Source organism: Centroberyx gerrardi, chromosome 1 (genome assembly GCF_048128805.1).
Source record: "Centroberyx gerrardi isolate f3 chromosome 1, fCenGer3.hap1.cur.20231027, whole genome shotgun sequence".
Taxonomy (NCBI): Eukaryota; Metazoa; Chordata; class Actinopteri; order Beryciformes; family Berycidae; genus Centroberyx; species Centroberyx gerrardi.
In genome coordinates, this window is record NC_135997.1 from 31,069,217 (window position 1) to 31,083,582 (window position 14,366).

At 43.1% G+C, this 14,366-nt stretch overlaps 1 protein-coding gene across 1 annotated transcript in view; it reads left to right on the top strand.

The window, feature by feature from the left end:
- The first annotated feature begins 452 nt into the window (after positions 1 to 452).
- Positions 453 to 14,366, top strand: part of cemip (cell migration inducing hyaluronidase 1) — a 128,780-nt gene continuing 114,866 nt past the window's right edge. The window contains exon 1 of the mRNA XM_071920845.2: positions 453 to 589. The gene's annotated coding sequence lies outside the window, so the exon portion shown is untranslated. The remainder of the gene's footprint in view (positions 590 to 14,366) is intronic.

Here is a 14,366-nt window from a genome sequence, read left to right on the forward strand (position 1 = left end):
TGACACAAGTCCCTATAGGAATTATAGAGATACCATAAGAGATCAACAATGCCATAAAGAAGTGTGAGGTCATTATGAACTCGTAGGCATATTATAGGGATATTATAGGGATTTGCCGTCCGGGGCATCCCCAGTAAACATGTAACGTTCCTGTAACGTTGCCCAAAAGTTCCCGTTTGGTAATATTTCTTATAACCTTTGAAGAACGTTCCCGGCAACCAACAAAAATGTTTGCTTGGTCTTAAGCAGAACACACAACATCATCTTATTGTCTTAATATGTCTATTTCTCGGCAGTAATATAATAGTAATCCCAGGAGCGGATGAGGGGCTCCCGTATCGGAGCCAACTACCCCCGCCCCCCACAACCCTCCACCCGCTCCCACCCCCCGTCCACCGGTGGGCGTGTTTTCCCTCCAGCTGTAGTAAATAGAGGCGGCACAGCGCCGTGCGCCACGGAGAGGAGATGGCCGCGTCTCTGCGCTCCAACACCGGCTGACACATGAACGCCCGCTCCGCTCCATCACCGCTCCGCTCCGACCTGCACGTCTAAAGAGGCTCCGAGGCGAGACACGGGTTATATGCTACAGGTCGGTACGTCTCCGTGGACACTTTTTTGTGTGTTTTTTGGGGGTGGTGTGGTGTGGTGTGGGGGCATTCTGAAGGTACGTTATGTTGCATCCCCAGTGGTGCGGTGTCTCTCCGCTCCGTGCGTAATGTGGCCGCCGCCGAGCCACAGGTGGGCTGGAACGGCTCCGTGTCGGTGAACGCGCGGTCTCTGCGTGGGTACCGTGGATTTGGAAAAGGACAAACCCCACAGTCTCTAAGTGTTGTCATTGCGCGCGTACTGTGGTGAAGGGTTGCAGTCCGTATAGATCTTGTCACTTCACTGCGTGGGTGCGGTGGACACACACACATGCACACACACTGACTGCCACGCCGTTAAGGTAAGTAGACCACCGGTTAGTACGCGCTTAGAGCACCGGTCCGTTTCCAGCCCCACATCCTTTTTTTAAATTCCCCTTGACTTTCCTTCCACACGCATTTCTCGCGGAGGTGAAGTCACGCTCCGAGGTCGCGCCGCGTACACGCAGCTTAAATTGAAATGCAAAAATGAATGTGATTTAGAAAACACCGCTACCGGGGTGTCATCGCTCGAAGCGCGCAGTCTCCAGTGGGGTGCTGCTACGGTGAGAGTAGCAATAACATCACATTATTCCGGTATGGCTTAACCTCAGGGGTGTAGTGGAGGGTAAAGCCACCAAAACTCACTTTCCCCACCTTTCTAAGTGCAGGAACAGAGTTTAGCCCCATTTGTAGGCTGACTTTTGATAGTAAACTGATGCAAGTTATATGAGGATATGAGGGAAAAAACACAGAAATGTATTAATTGATTGTGTTTATACCGGTGGCTGTTTGACTGGAGGTTTACCCAGCGTTTTATTCACCACTACATCACCGGGATTAAAGCGGGCTTCTGTAGAGTTCCCTTCTCCTCCAGTATGCGGATAGTGCGCACCCCGGAGCGCCAGACCCGCGCTGCTTTGCGGCTCCAGAGGAAACCGAGTCAAGTGTCTCTCAGCTCTCCCAGCCTCCTTCCAACAGGTTAGTGCACCATTTTCTCCTTTTTATGTACTGGCTGTGCATTAGTCATGTTTAGAATTGCTTTGTATAAGTGCATATTCATTTTACATATCACATTTACATGTGTCAAGTGCGTATGAATATTCATTTAAGTTGCACTTGAAGCGCGTTGTGGTGCTTTACAAGCAACTTAGAAGCCCATTAGAAGCAGAGGGAAACTTTTCTCACAACGTAATCATCAGACAGACATCTGAAAATGACATTTAGTCTAATACTATATAGTTAACTATACAGTCACCCTATAAAGTATTCCTATCTATTATATGATGCTCTGATTATAATAATTATCATTCACTCACAGTCTGTTTATAATCCCTCATAAACACCACTTCAAATTAAGTGTTTTTCCTTCAATTGCAATGGAGTTAATCCAATGATAGCAGCTGACAGCAGTCAATATTTCAGCCGTAGCTGTCTGGTGATGCTTGAATGGACTGCATGCTCAAATGAAAACAGGATCTGGGTTTGTGTGTGTGTGGGGGGGAAAAAATAGAATTTGAGCTTTGACTGATGAAATGATGATGGCTTCTAGGGTTTAGTGGGTTTATAGAGCAAACGGAGTCTGACTGCTGCCGCTCTCTGCTCCCACATCGCCTTCTGTGTCCTCCAGAGGGGATAGCATGATGATGAGGAGGGAGATGGGACTGTAAGGAGGAGTAGGAACAGGAGATTGATGGGGTAGTGTGGTGATGATGATGATGAAGAGGAGGTGGAAGAGGAGGAGGATGCCAGACATTCCTTGTAGACAACAGTTTGTGTCAAAGCGACCTGCCTGGTTAATAAAAAAGGTTAAACAAACGATCTTGGCTGGAATGAGAGTGAAGAAGAGCAGGAATGCGGTGATGATGATGATGATGATGATGATGATGATGATGATGATGGAAAGGGAGGGTGTAGAGGATCTGGGATTTATCCAGTTGAGAGAGGCTTTGAGTGACAGGAGGAGATTGTGAAGAGAAATTATATTCATCACAGGAGGGGGGGGCATCTAACGAGAAGAAGAAGGAGAAGAAGACATGAGGAAAGAGAAAAGAAAGAGAATAGAGAGAGAGAGAGCGATGTCTCCTGAGGTGTGAGGAGCGAGCGAGGCATATACAAGATGAGTTAGTGGCATCGCCTTTCATCTGAGGCTGACTTGCAAATGTACAAGCTGTTGCGTGATCTGGTGTGTGTGTGTGTGTGTGTGTTGGGGGGGCGAATTGTGTGTGTGTGAATGTGTGAGACATTGAGAGATTCCTTTTCTTATTATAGGCTTGCATTGCTTACGGATGTGCAGCTGCTCTAATGTGTCCGAGCTGGTCTGGCTGGTCTGAGATCAGCTGCTGCCATAAGTGTTGAGCTCCATCCATCTAGATTTTAAAGGAATAATCTGCGATATTTTCGTATAAATAAATGCCTGTTTTGCTGCTTTCAATCGCTTATTGCCATAACACAAATATCCAGTTCATGACAGCTTTTACAAGTTGTCAATCATAGTATGAAATATAACTATAAGTGTTTTCTTGTGTGATTTTATGAATCTAACAACAGTGGTTTGTATAGAAACTGGGCAAGGGTGGTTATGGAGGGATATTTTGAAAGCTGACTATTTGAATTCTAAAATAGTAAAAAAAAAAAATTATATGTATAGAAAAACATCAACTGACTGCAGTTTGGCCTTTCTAGTGTTAATTATGTCTATTGAAGGTAATCCTTCTGCAGTGTGAGGGAGGCAACTCTTTGCAGCAAAAAGCCTCTACTTTCCAGCCGCTGTTTTGAAACTCTGGGAGTGTTGCAGGAGTCTCCACGTACACACACACACACACACACACACACACACAAAGTAGAGTCAGAGGGAAGAACTGGCAGAAAGCTGCCACCGTGGATGATTGGGCAGGCAGCCAAAGGCCACAGTTTACTTCAGGAAACCATCAGCTCTCTCGCCTCAATTGAAAGAGGAAAAATTCTCTCTCTCTCTCTCTCTCTCTCCTCTCTCTCTCTCTCTCTCGCTTGCTGTCTCTCTCTATCTGTCTCTGTCTCTCTTTTCCTCCCCTCCAGTCAGGCCCGCTGGCTGCATGCTGCATACTTTGCTCTCTCCTCTGGTCTGCTTTGGAAAAATAATAGCTCCGTATTCGTAGGAGAGGTTGCCCAGACAGAAACTAGTAGTCCTTTTTTTTTTTGACCTATCCATCAACCACTTAATGGGCTGTGAAATTGTTTAGGGCAGTTGTTTTTCCTGCCTGTACTTGCTTGCGTAGTAGAAGCCAGGTCACCCTGCCTTCACCCCCCCCCACCCAACCCCCAAATGTTCTCAATTATTGAAATAAAACAGCGATGAGGGACTTAGCTGGATAACCGGGTGCACATTGATTCCAGGCATTGCCTTGGCGCGACAACAGAGGTTATTTTTGCTCTTTGTGCGAGGGCGAGTCTGTGTTATTTTGGGCTTCGACCGGACCGACAGACAGGACAGACAGATGAGTACCGACAGATGTTCACTTGTACCTGTCTGTCCAAAACACAACGCTCACGCAGGAGGCTGAACGCAAAGTCGGCAATACAAACACACGTGGCAGCCGCGTTCTCCAGACCGTGTTTTGCCGGGCTCCCAAGGGTCCAATTTAGATCAAAGTACTGAGGAGAGGGATGAAGTGGAGGGTAAACCCCGCTGAAATTCTGTTTACACACTTCTTCATTTGCAGGAATAGAGTTCACCCACCTTTTCCAGCCTGATTATAAATCTTTGTGACAGAAATACAGGAGCTCACGCCTAGATGACATGTTGCGGACGTGAATGACGTGAAGGTTACGTTCCTCCGCCATGAAAGGATTATGTGACGATAGCAGGACTTGGACACGGCATTTTCATGTGTTTGTCATGTGAAAAAGTTTGCTAATGGTTGAGTTTAGGCAGCTAAAAGGACTTTGGTTAAGGGTTAGGGTTTTGGACATGGTTAAATAAGAAAAACTTTCACTGAAACTAAAGTCTTCACTCACAATAGAACATGTTCTTGTCATGAGTTGGGGATTGATCCCAGGTTGTTGGAGTTGGAGGTAAATGTATCCACCCCCACCCCCACCTCCACACCCAAACTCCTGCCTGTAGTCGTGTCTCCTGCAGGTAATCCTTTCGCAGTGGGGAAATGGATTTCTCTCACTTTCTGTGCACGGAGCACGATATTTGCATTTTAAGACATTTTTGCTCATTTCGCTAAATCGTTTAATGAGAAATGACTAGTTGGTGTTCGACCAAGAAATCAACAGTTCGTCACCGTGGATGTACTCTGTGCAGCAGTCTAAAACAAATTGTTTTGTTGTTGGGATGAGCAACCTTGGGCAATATAAAACTGTTGATTGGAGTTATACAACTAATATACTGATACAAATAAAATGCATTGTTATATTCTGCAATCAACTTCATCATTATTACAAAAGATGATGAAATGCATGACTTCACATTATCTGCAATCCTTTGATCATATTTAAGATCATATTTTGGCTATTGAAATCCACTAGCCACATTGGCTAGTGAGCCAAAAACTTAATTGGCTCAATTGGCTTAAGTAAGGAGTTATATGAGGATAGAGTCTTTTAAGGGGGAAAACACATCAATGGAAATAGATTTCTGAAAATATATTTCATGTTCATATCAGTGCTTGTGGTTTCCTATTTCCCACTACATCACTGACTGCAGTGAGTTTTTCTGCAACGCCATGTGGAATTATCAAGCAGACAAAGTGTTTACAATTCATATTCCAGTAAGAGCGATCCTCGGATATGTGTACATACGGCTGGAAATCTTCTCATTAAAGCCTTCTCATCCACAATCACACAGATCGGGCTCCTATAGGGAGCGTTGTTGGATGGTGTTTTGTAGCTTGATGTGTTTGAAGCTGCTGCACGGCCTTTTATGCAACAGGCCAAGAATGCATCAGCAGTGATTAGCAGTTTTTAAGCAGAATCAGAGCTGGCACGTAGCTGTCGACAGAGATAAAGGAGCATGTCTGTGCTCTGGAAACGGCAGATCTCAACATGATACCGCTGCACTGACCCCATATTAATGGTGGCTTAGCATGCGCACATATGCATGTGAGCGCACACAGACACACACACACACACACACCGACACAGACAGAATGTACTTGGAAGTCCTGCTTGTTTATCAAGCCTTCTCTTCAATGTGCCAAGATATCTGTTTGGACAGGCAAGCCTCATTATCCACATATGGAAGGACTCTAAGGAGTGTGTGTGTGTGTTTGTGTGTGTGTGCTTATGTGTGTGCCTGCTTTTGGTGATGGAGGTGATGTGAATAATCGAGGTGAAAGTGAGAGCAGTGGTTTTGCCTGCAACCACAGTGAGATTGCCTATGACAAGGGAACATTTGCAGTACATACATTACAGCAGGGAACATCGCTCAGGTTAACATTAATAACACCCCAAGTGTGTGTGTGTGTGTGTGTCAGAGAGAGAGAGAGATGCAGAGTGAGAGACATAGAGGTAACATAAGGATATCTACATATTATCGGATCTAATAGTTCTTCTGTTTATTCCAAACAAACCGGAAACGTAAACCGCATCACTTCCCGGGCTCCAGAGGATTTTTCCCGGTAAAGACCCACCAGACTCCGCGTGTTTAGAGCAGAAAATGCAAAATCTTTCATGATCTGATTGTAGGCTGAATAACTATTCCAGTCGCAGTCACGTCTAGATGACACTCAGTTGGGTACCAGCAGCAGCTCAGTGGGTGAGATCTGCTGCAGCATCGTCAATTTATTCCTTTTCTTTTCATTAGAGAACAAACAGAAGACACAAGTCGAGTGACATTTCTGCATTCTACACATTTCATCTCTTTTTTTTCTCTCCTATATTTTTGTTATTCCTGTCTCTCTCTGTCGGTGTGATGGCTGGTGCAGGGCTGCTGTCAGACCTGTAGTCCGTCCGTAGGGATTATTTTTAGGGCCAAGAGAGATGACTCTGTCAGTCGCATGATCCTCCGCCTCATTACAGCTCACACACACACACACACACACACACACACACACTGGAGTTCACTGGATCACTCCCGGTTTACCTTTTAATATTCATCCATTAACATGCAGTGTTTAGACGTGTTGCGTGGTGATAGTTTGTCCACACAGGCCGTGGGTGCGCGCTGAATGAAACGTGGATCTCGGAGGGTTCGGTGTTGATGGACTTCGCCTTTCATCCCTCTGCTGGGTGTCAATCTTCTCCGCTGGCTGCTGTCAGAGCCTCTGACATATTGTCCTGTCTGGGGCCTCGACCGATGCGCTTTTCAAGGCCGATGCCGATACGTTCGGGTCGCAGCTGCCGATATTTCGTGTCGGGATTCAGTATCTCTGATCAGAAATCCAAGAAAGTTCAAGTATTCAGTGTTTCCTCCGGAATTTTATTCTTGCCAGGGCGGAAAAGTCTCAGAAGTTTTTTTTAAGGGAACGTGGGTACATCAAAAAAGTAATGCATTGGACATCGCAGATTGATGATATATAACAGTGTAAGAGGATCTGAGGGTGGAATTTTTCCTGAATTCTTCCCAGGAGTGACCCACCTCTTCAAAGAAATTAAATGTCATGTCGGGTTTTCCAGACCTGTTTTTCTGTAGTGATCAGAGAGAAACCTCTGTCATATCAGAGGTGGACAACACTGACTGGCTGATATCTGATATTTAATAAAAGACAAATCAATATCAGCCTCATATATCAGGCTAACCCCAGTCCTGTCCATCAGTTTCAGCTGGGCAAGGCTAGCGCTCCTCTCCTCCGTCTACCTCCCGCCTCATATATTCAGCAGCAGCAACCGCAGATTTCAGTCGCCGTGTTCTGAATTAATTTTGCGAGGCGTGGAAAAAAAAAAGCACACCGAGAATTGATTAAATCTCTTTATCTGTTCTCAGCCGGCGGTGCGGAGTCACGTCGAGGCGATTGTGAAGATGCTTGCGGCGCGAGTCGTTTTTCATCGCAGCCCCTATCCATTATTTAACACTAACGCAAAAAGCGGACCGAAATATCCCCCCCTGCAGCTGCACTGACCTTATGTTCTCCACATCACCGGATACTAGTGTCTCTGTTCTGTGTGTGTGTGTGTGTGTGTGTGTGCTGTCACTTAATGTCGTCCACCTCCCATATGATGGAGGTGAGGATATGATTTTAGTCAGCAGCTTCAGTCTGTAAAGAAACCTGCCTCACCCTGCCTTAAGGAGCTGCTAACCCACCTAAAACTTTTTCATTAGTCTGGCTTTCAATGGAGAGTTTTAGTGTCTAAATGCTGTTTCCACCCTGACAAGAAAAAAAAATTCTGTTTGATATTGGCCTTTTATTAAATATCGGATATTGTTATCCACCTCTGATATGACAGAGGTTCCTCCCTGACCACAGCTACAGAAAAAACAGTCTGGAGAACTTGCAGCAAACTTTATTTTTAAGACATTTATTTAAAGGCAGTAATGTATCCCAGAGATTCCCTCCATTAAAAACCTCTTCAACCCTGCCGGTCCCACCGGTGGGTCCATCATTACAAACGCACAGCCGAGCTTTGTTCAAACCTACAGAACTCACTTTAAATTCTAGTCAAGATCCCAGTGTTTCCGAAGATACCAAATATGTCAGGCGGAATTACAGGGAAATGTGTATAAAACGATGCACAAGGCATCTAGAGTTTTTCCATTTCTTGTAATGGTGCAGCCATAAAAAATGGCATCTTTGGTTTGAATATTTCACTCAATCTATGCAGCTGTAGCTTCAATGAAGTGTTGAAACAAGCAGATACAGAATGTGAATGTGACATTGTCGTACAGTTTGGAAAAAAAGTCTAACTTTGGAAGTACTTAAGGATAAAATGTGGGTTCAAGGGGTTAAATAGATGCGGTGGGTCACCCTGCCTTATGAGCTCCTAATCATTAGTTTCATTAGTCTGGGTTTCAATGGAGAGTTTTAGTGTCCCACGATGGTCTAAATGCTGTTTCAGAGGCTTTTCCACCCTGACATGAATACAATTTGGGGGGCAATCACTGAATACTTGCCATTTTCTTATGTTTTTGCCATGAAAATGCTCAAATTTTAGCAACACATACCGGTCGAACTCTACTGATGTGTGTCTGTGCCGTGTCGGGACCATTATGTTGCTGTAATGTTGTGATCTTTCTTTTCTGTAAGACGTTGAAATATGTTTCATCTTCCTCGCTGCTACCTTGGTGCCTTGGCAGTGTGTGTGTTTATGTGAGTGTGATTCTGCAATATTGCCCACCTAGGGTGAGGGAGATGACAGGCAGAGGTCTGTTCAGATTGCAGTAGAAAAGACAACAGCGTGGGCATGAATATAGACGGGCCACGAGGAGACAAAGTGAGAGGATGCTGTTCTCTGTAAAGTTACTTTCCCTTTGAATTGGGAGCTGTGTCTCACTCGACGTGGGCAAGGCTTCAATCAAGAGAGGGATTATTGTTGAGACATCGCTTTGAAGCGTTGCCCTGAAATACATGTAGACAGATACAGACATTTTCATAAGCACTCATGCCTGAAATGGGTCTGCGGCGAGCGCCACCATACTTGTTTGAAGGCATTAGCATTTGTCGATAGCGACGCGGATGATGGCTTCAACGTTTGACAATAATCCGCTGAGGGAAGACGGCTTACGATTTTCCTTTCAGGTCTCCCTGTTAGATTCCAATTATCTTCTATTTGTCTGATGTAGATATGTTCCCATTCAAAAGCCAATAGACAGCTATAGGATAATGGCCAGCTCAATGTCGAGTTCCTGCCTCCTCTGCTCTGTAAAAGGTTTTTGTCAATAAAATGACGCTATCAAATGGAGGCCTCTACCTCTCCAGCTCATAATTCATTCTAATGTCAAATCGATGGTTTCAATGACTGTGTGTGCATGCACGCCTTTGTCGACGTGTCTCTGTGAGTGTGTGTGTGTGTGTGAGAGCTGTGTTTGTTGCAGCAGCAGCTGGCTGTAATCCTGTTGTTGTGTGTGAGAACAGAGAACAGAGTAGGTGTGTATTAACACATTAGATCCTCCGATTTAGACATGTAGCCGAGGCCGAGAGAGGGAGAGAGAGAGAGAGAGAGGGAGAGAGAGAGAGAGAGAGACAGAGAGAAGGAGGGCGACAGAGTGTTTATGTCCATAGCTTCCAATAATAATAATAAGGTATAAAGGCTTTGCAGGTGCGTCACAAATCTCCTAGCAACCCTGTCTGGCGCCATCATGGAGGTCTATTGCAGATAGCTGTGCACAAATAATGTCTAAATATATAACAGCCGGGTTAGAAAGATGGAGATACCTTAAACAGATTGTGGTGGTGTGGCTGCAGATCCATTAAAGTCGAGAAGAAACGGCATTTTGAGAGTATCTAATTTCCGTATCGTGACGTATTTCCGAGTGAAACAGGAAAGACAGGCGGGACATAACGTTGGGAGGAATTTGATTTGAACGTTGAAAAGTGGCCGTGTCATAACACCCGAAGACACACCGAAGTACCATGCTGTTGCTAGCTAGCTAACTAATGAATCTTAGCTCTCTGCGCTAAAAGTTGAAGATTGATTGATGGGTGGATGTCATGATATTATTGGTTGAAATTGGTTATGGGCATGCTTACGTAAGCACACGGCATATTTTGTTTTACAGGAAGAAAACATGATTGAATTTTGATATAAGAATACAAAGAAATTGATTTTTTGTATTTTTTTTGGCATATATTGTTAAATAGGTGCACAATATGACTGGGGATGTGATCTAAAAGGGTTAAAAAGGCATTTTTCATTTCATCTCGACTTTAAGAGAACTTTATTGCCATGACAACCAAAGGTTATTATGCTTCTTGATACTACCCATCATTTAGAGTCCAAGCATACCAACAGACCATGACAACATCACAAGGACAACAACGACAATAACACAAGAATTCATTAAAAACCGTACGATGAAATGCTAGTGAAACATATTAAAAGTGTGAAGGTCTACAGGTGCACAGCATGATAATATACAGTATATGATAGAAAGTGGAAGATATACAGATTCACAGTATAATAATATGAGCAGCATCATGTACATGATTAAAAGCAGGTTTAAGGTCTGTGTTCATGCATACAGCCGCGGGATGGGTGCTCCTGAGAAAGCAATTTCATTTTTATTGCTCTGAAGCATTTCTGCGAAGAAAGAGGGGCGAAAAGTGAGTTTGGAGGGTGAGAAGGATCACAAATAATTTTTGGGCCTTACGAATTAGCTTTGCACAAGTAGCCTAATCCTAATGCCTAAATTTATAACAACCAGGCTAGAAAAAGAGAGATACCTGAAAATGATTGTTGTGGTGTGGCTGTAGATCCATTTGTAAAAGTGAATAGCGTGATAAGGTGGATTTGTTTCCAAATGTAGGTTAGTGTGACACAGTAAACTGTCTTGTCTTTAGCTGTAGTCTCTACTCCAAAACACTGTGAGTTGTAGCTTGAGAAGAGTCAGCTCAGTTAACCTGAACAAACTGTTAGCTAGCTAACTAGCCAGCAGGTAAAGGCACTAATGCTAATGTTAACAAGTCACTACAAGCCACTAATAGCTACTGGCCACTTAATATTAGCTACTGGGCAATCAAATGTGTTTACGAGACAGTGAAAGCTGATCAGATGGCTAGCTAGCTAACAAGCTGACATTATCTAATCATAAAATCAATCAGGTGTATCACTGACAAAGTGATCAGTCAGAAACAGCACAGGAATTAACAAAGTCTATTCCAGACTGTTGAGACAGCTGAGTCGTACGTTTAGAAATTCAGTCAGCTCTTCTCAGCTGTTTTTGCCCAATATGGCCGCCAGAGGGTGTTACATCACCTGAAAGCCCTCTATTTCGCTTTGTCATTCCTTAGCCTCCTACTAATGTCAAAATGTAATATCCCTTTAAATGAGTCCAAAATGTAATAAAAACTGTTATTGTAATACATTGTCAGATGATGCAATAACATCTTCAGTCTGATATGTAATAATAAGTTACACCCCTTATCCTGTAGGCTAATAATTGCAATTGTTAAGGCAGTGTAACAACGCATTATGTAACAACACCGCATTATGTAATAACTCGACAAAATGTAATAAATTTTCACTTCATTATGTAATAACACCGCATTATGTAATAACTCGATAAAATGTAATACATTTTCACTTCATTATGTAATAACACCCGCATTTTGTAATAATCTGCCGCATTTTGTAATACACAGCCTGAACGCAATATGTAATAAATCTCCCCGCATTTTGTAATAAATTATTACATATTGCGGTGGTTATTATACAAAATGCGGGAGTTGCACTTTTTTTATGATGAAAATGTAATAATACAGTGCATTATGTAATAACCAACCAAAATGGATGCCTTCATCTGTACACATGGTATATTTTTAACAATTAAGCTAAATTAAACTTCCCAAATATTAAATTAGACCGGAGTTATAGTTGACTCTGATCTGGACCAAATACATTACAGACATGTTTAGGGAGTACACTCCTGCCAGGCCTCTCAGGTCAGGTGGGAGTGGGCTGCTAGTAGTGCAGTGCCAGGGCTGAACTTGGTGAAGCAACCTTTAGTCACTAAGCTGCACATCTCTGAAACAGACTCCCTGTCCATCTTAAAAGTAACCTACTCCTCAAAACTTTTGAATCAGAACTGACGGGATTACATTTCACTGTGATTGTACCTGAATGATTACACGTGACAAATAAAAACTTGATTGATTGATTGATTGATCAGGACTCAAAACCACACTGTTCATGGATGTTTTTAGTTAAGTGGAGTTATTTGAGTTCTTTAAAAAATGTTAAACTTATTTTAAATCTTGTTTTTATCTACACCACTATTTATTTATTCATTGTTCTTATAAATCTTTTAATCTTTGTAAAGCACCTTGAATTGCCACTGTGTATGACAAATAACCACCGCAATATGTAATAATTTATTACAAAATGCGGGGAGATTTATTACATATTGCGTTCAGGCTGTGCATTACAAAATGCGGCAGATTATTACAAAATGCGGGTGTTATTACATAATGAAGTGAAAATGTATTACATTTTGTCGAGTTATTACATAATGCGGTGTTATTACATAATGCGGTGTTACAGGCAGTAATGTATATTATATTATCAGGAAAAAATACTGCTCTCGTAATATAGTATTATTACATTACACTGGTTTGGAGGGACATTTTATTACATTTAAGTGACACCACTTATGTAACAACTGCCTGTGAATGTAAGAATTTATTTACATTATCAGGAAAAAAAATAATACAGTATCAGCTTTTATTACGTTTTTGACTTATTTGGAGGGACATTTTATGACATTATCAGTTGGCACAGTTCTCACCTCTGGCCACCATCTCACTTTCCCTCTCTGTTGTTCGCTTATCTCTCTGTCTGTCTGGGGCTCTTCCTTACCACATGTTGAGAAACACAGATTGTTACCAGGGAGAGGCTTGGCTGCCTTTGAGTTTATCTTTCTCAGCCAGAGGCAAGGTGATCTTCACACAGCACCAGACAGGAGGATCCACTGTGCTGAACTCAACTGATCTGAGCTGAACTGGACCGGATGCTCGTCCAACAATCACACCGCTTCCTCTGATCCTCATCCTGCAGGACTCATACCTCAGAGGACCAAGATGATGATGATGATGATGATGATGATGATGATGATGATGATGATGATGGATTGGCCCGGATTACTGTAAATTAGCCAACATTCGTGGGTAGTGAGCAGCAGTGTTGGGTTCGCCAAGACGAAACACATTGCACATTGCCAAAAGCAATAAAATCACTTTATTTTTACTCCCTAGAGCAGTGATTTGTTACACTACTGCTTATCTTGCAATACTTTTCCATTGCATCCTCTCTAATCTTTCAAACTGTGGAAATCAGGATATGAGTGATGACAGAAACCAAACAGTGTTAAAATATAGTATATAAAAGTAATCTTTTCTACCATTTCTAACACAACTGACGCCTTATTTTTTGAGGAGTAATATCGTTACTGAAATGAAAAGAGTAATTTGCTACACTACTCATTACTGGGAAAAGCAATAATAGTCCTGTAATGCATTACTGAGCAACATGTTCCCACCCGATGCTGCTGCTCGGTTCTGAATTCTGGATGGGAAGGCTTTAATTTGTCTGCGATCATGCAGATGGGCTCTTAAGTCCCGCTCTGGGCCATCTCTATGGAGCCTCACCACTTGCATGTGAGCTCCATTTCCTTCATAAGGCCACTTAATTTGTATCCTTTGAACCAATCACCATCACCGACAAGCTCTCCAAACCAGCCGCCGGATCAATTATGCATGGAGGCTTAATGGGCCATAAGAGAATCCCAAATCTCCCTCTAATGGTAATAATTTGCTATTTACAAGCTCAGAAAGCATCCTTGTGTTTTTCTCCGTTACGGAAAAGGCTGAGGCCCTGCTGTTGGAGATAATTCTCTGTGTTTGGTTGCCGCGCGTTTGTGTGGGAAGGCAGGCGTTTATTTGCCATTAGCGCGGAGGAGAATCACTTTGACGCACTCGTGTTAAACATTCTGCCTTCTTTTAATTCGCCGTCACATTGGCAGTACCCCTTGGTGAGCAATAAAAACACGCAGCGCCAAAACTGATGGAAAACAAGCTCCCGGTTAGCCCAGCACGCACTCTGCAGTCGTGTGAGTGTGTGTGTGTGTGTGTGTGTGTCATCCACATCATTGCTCCTGGTTGTTGTTGC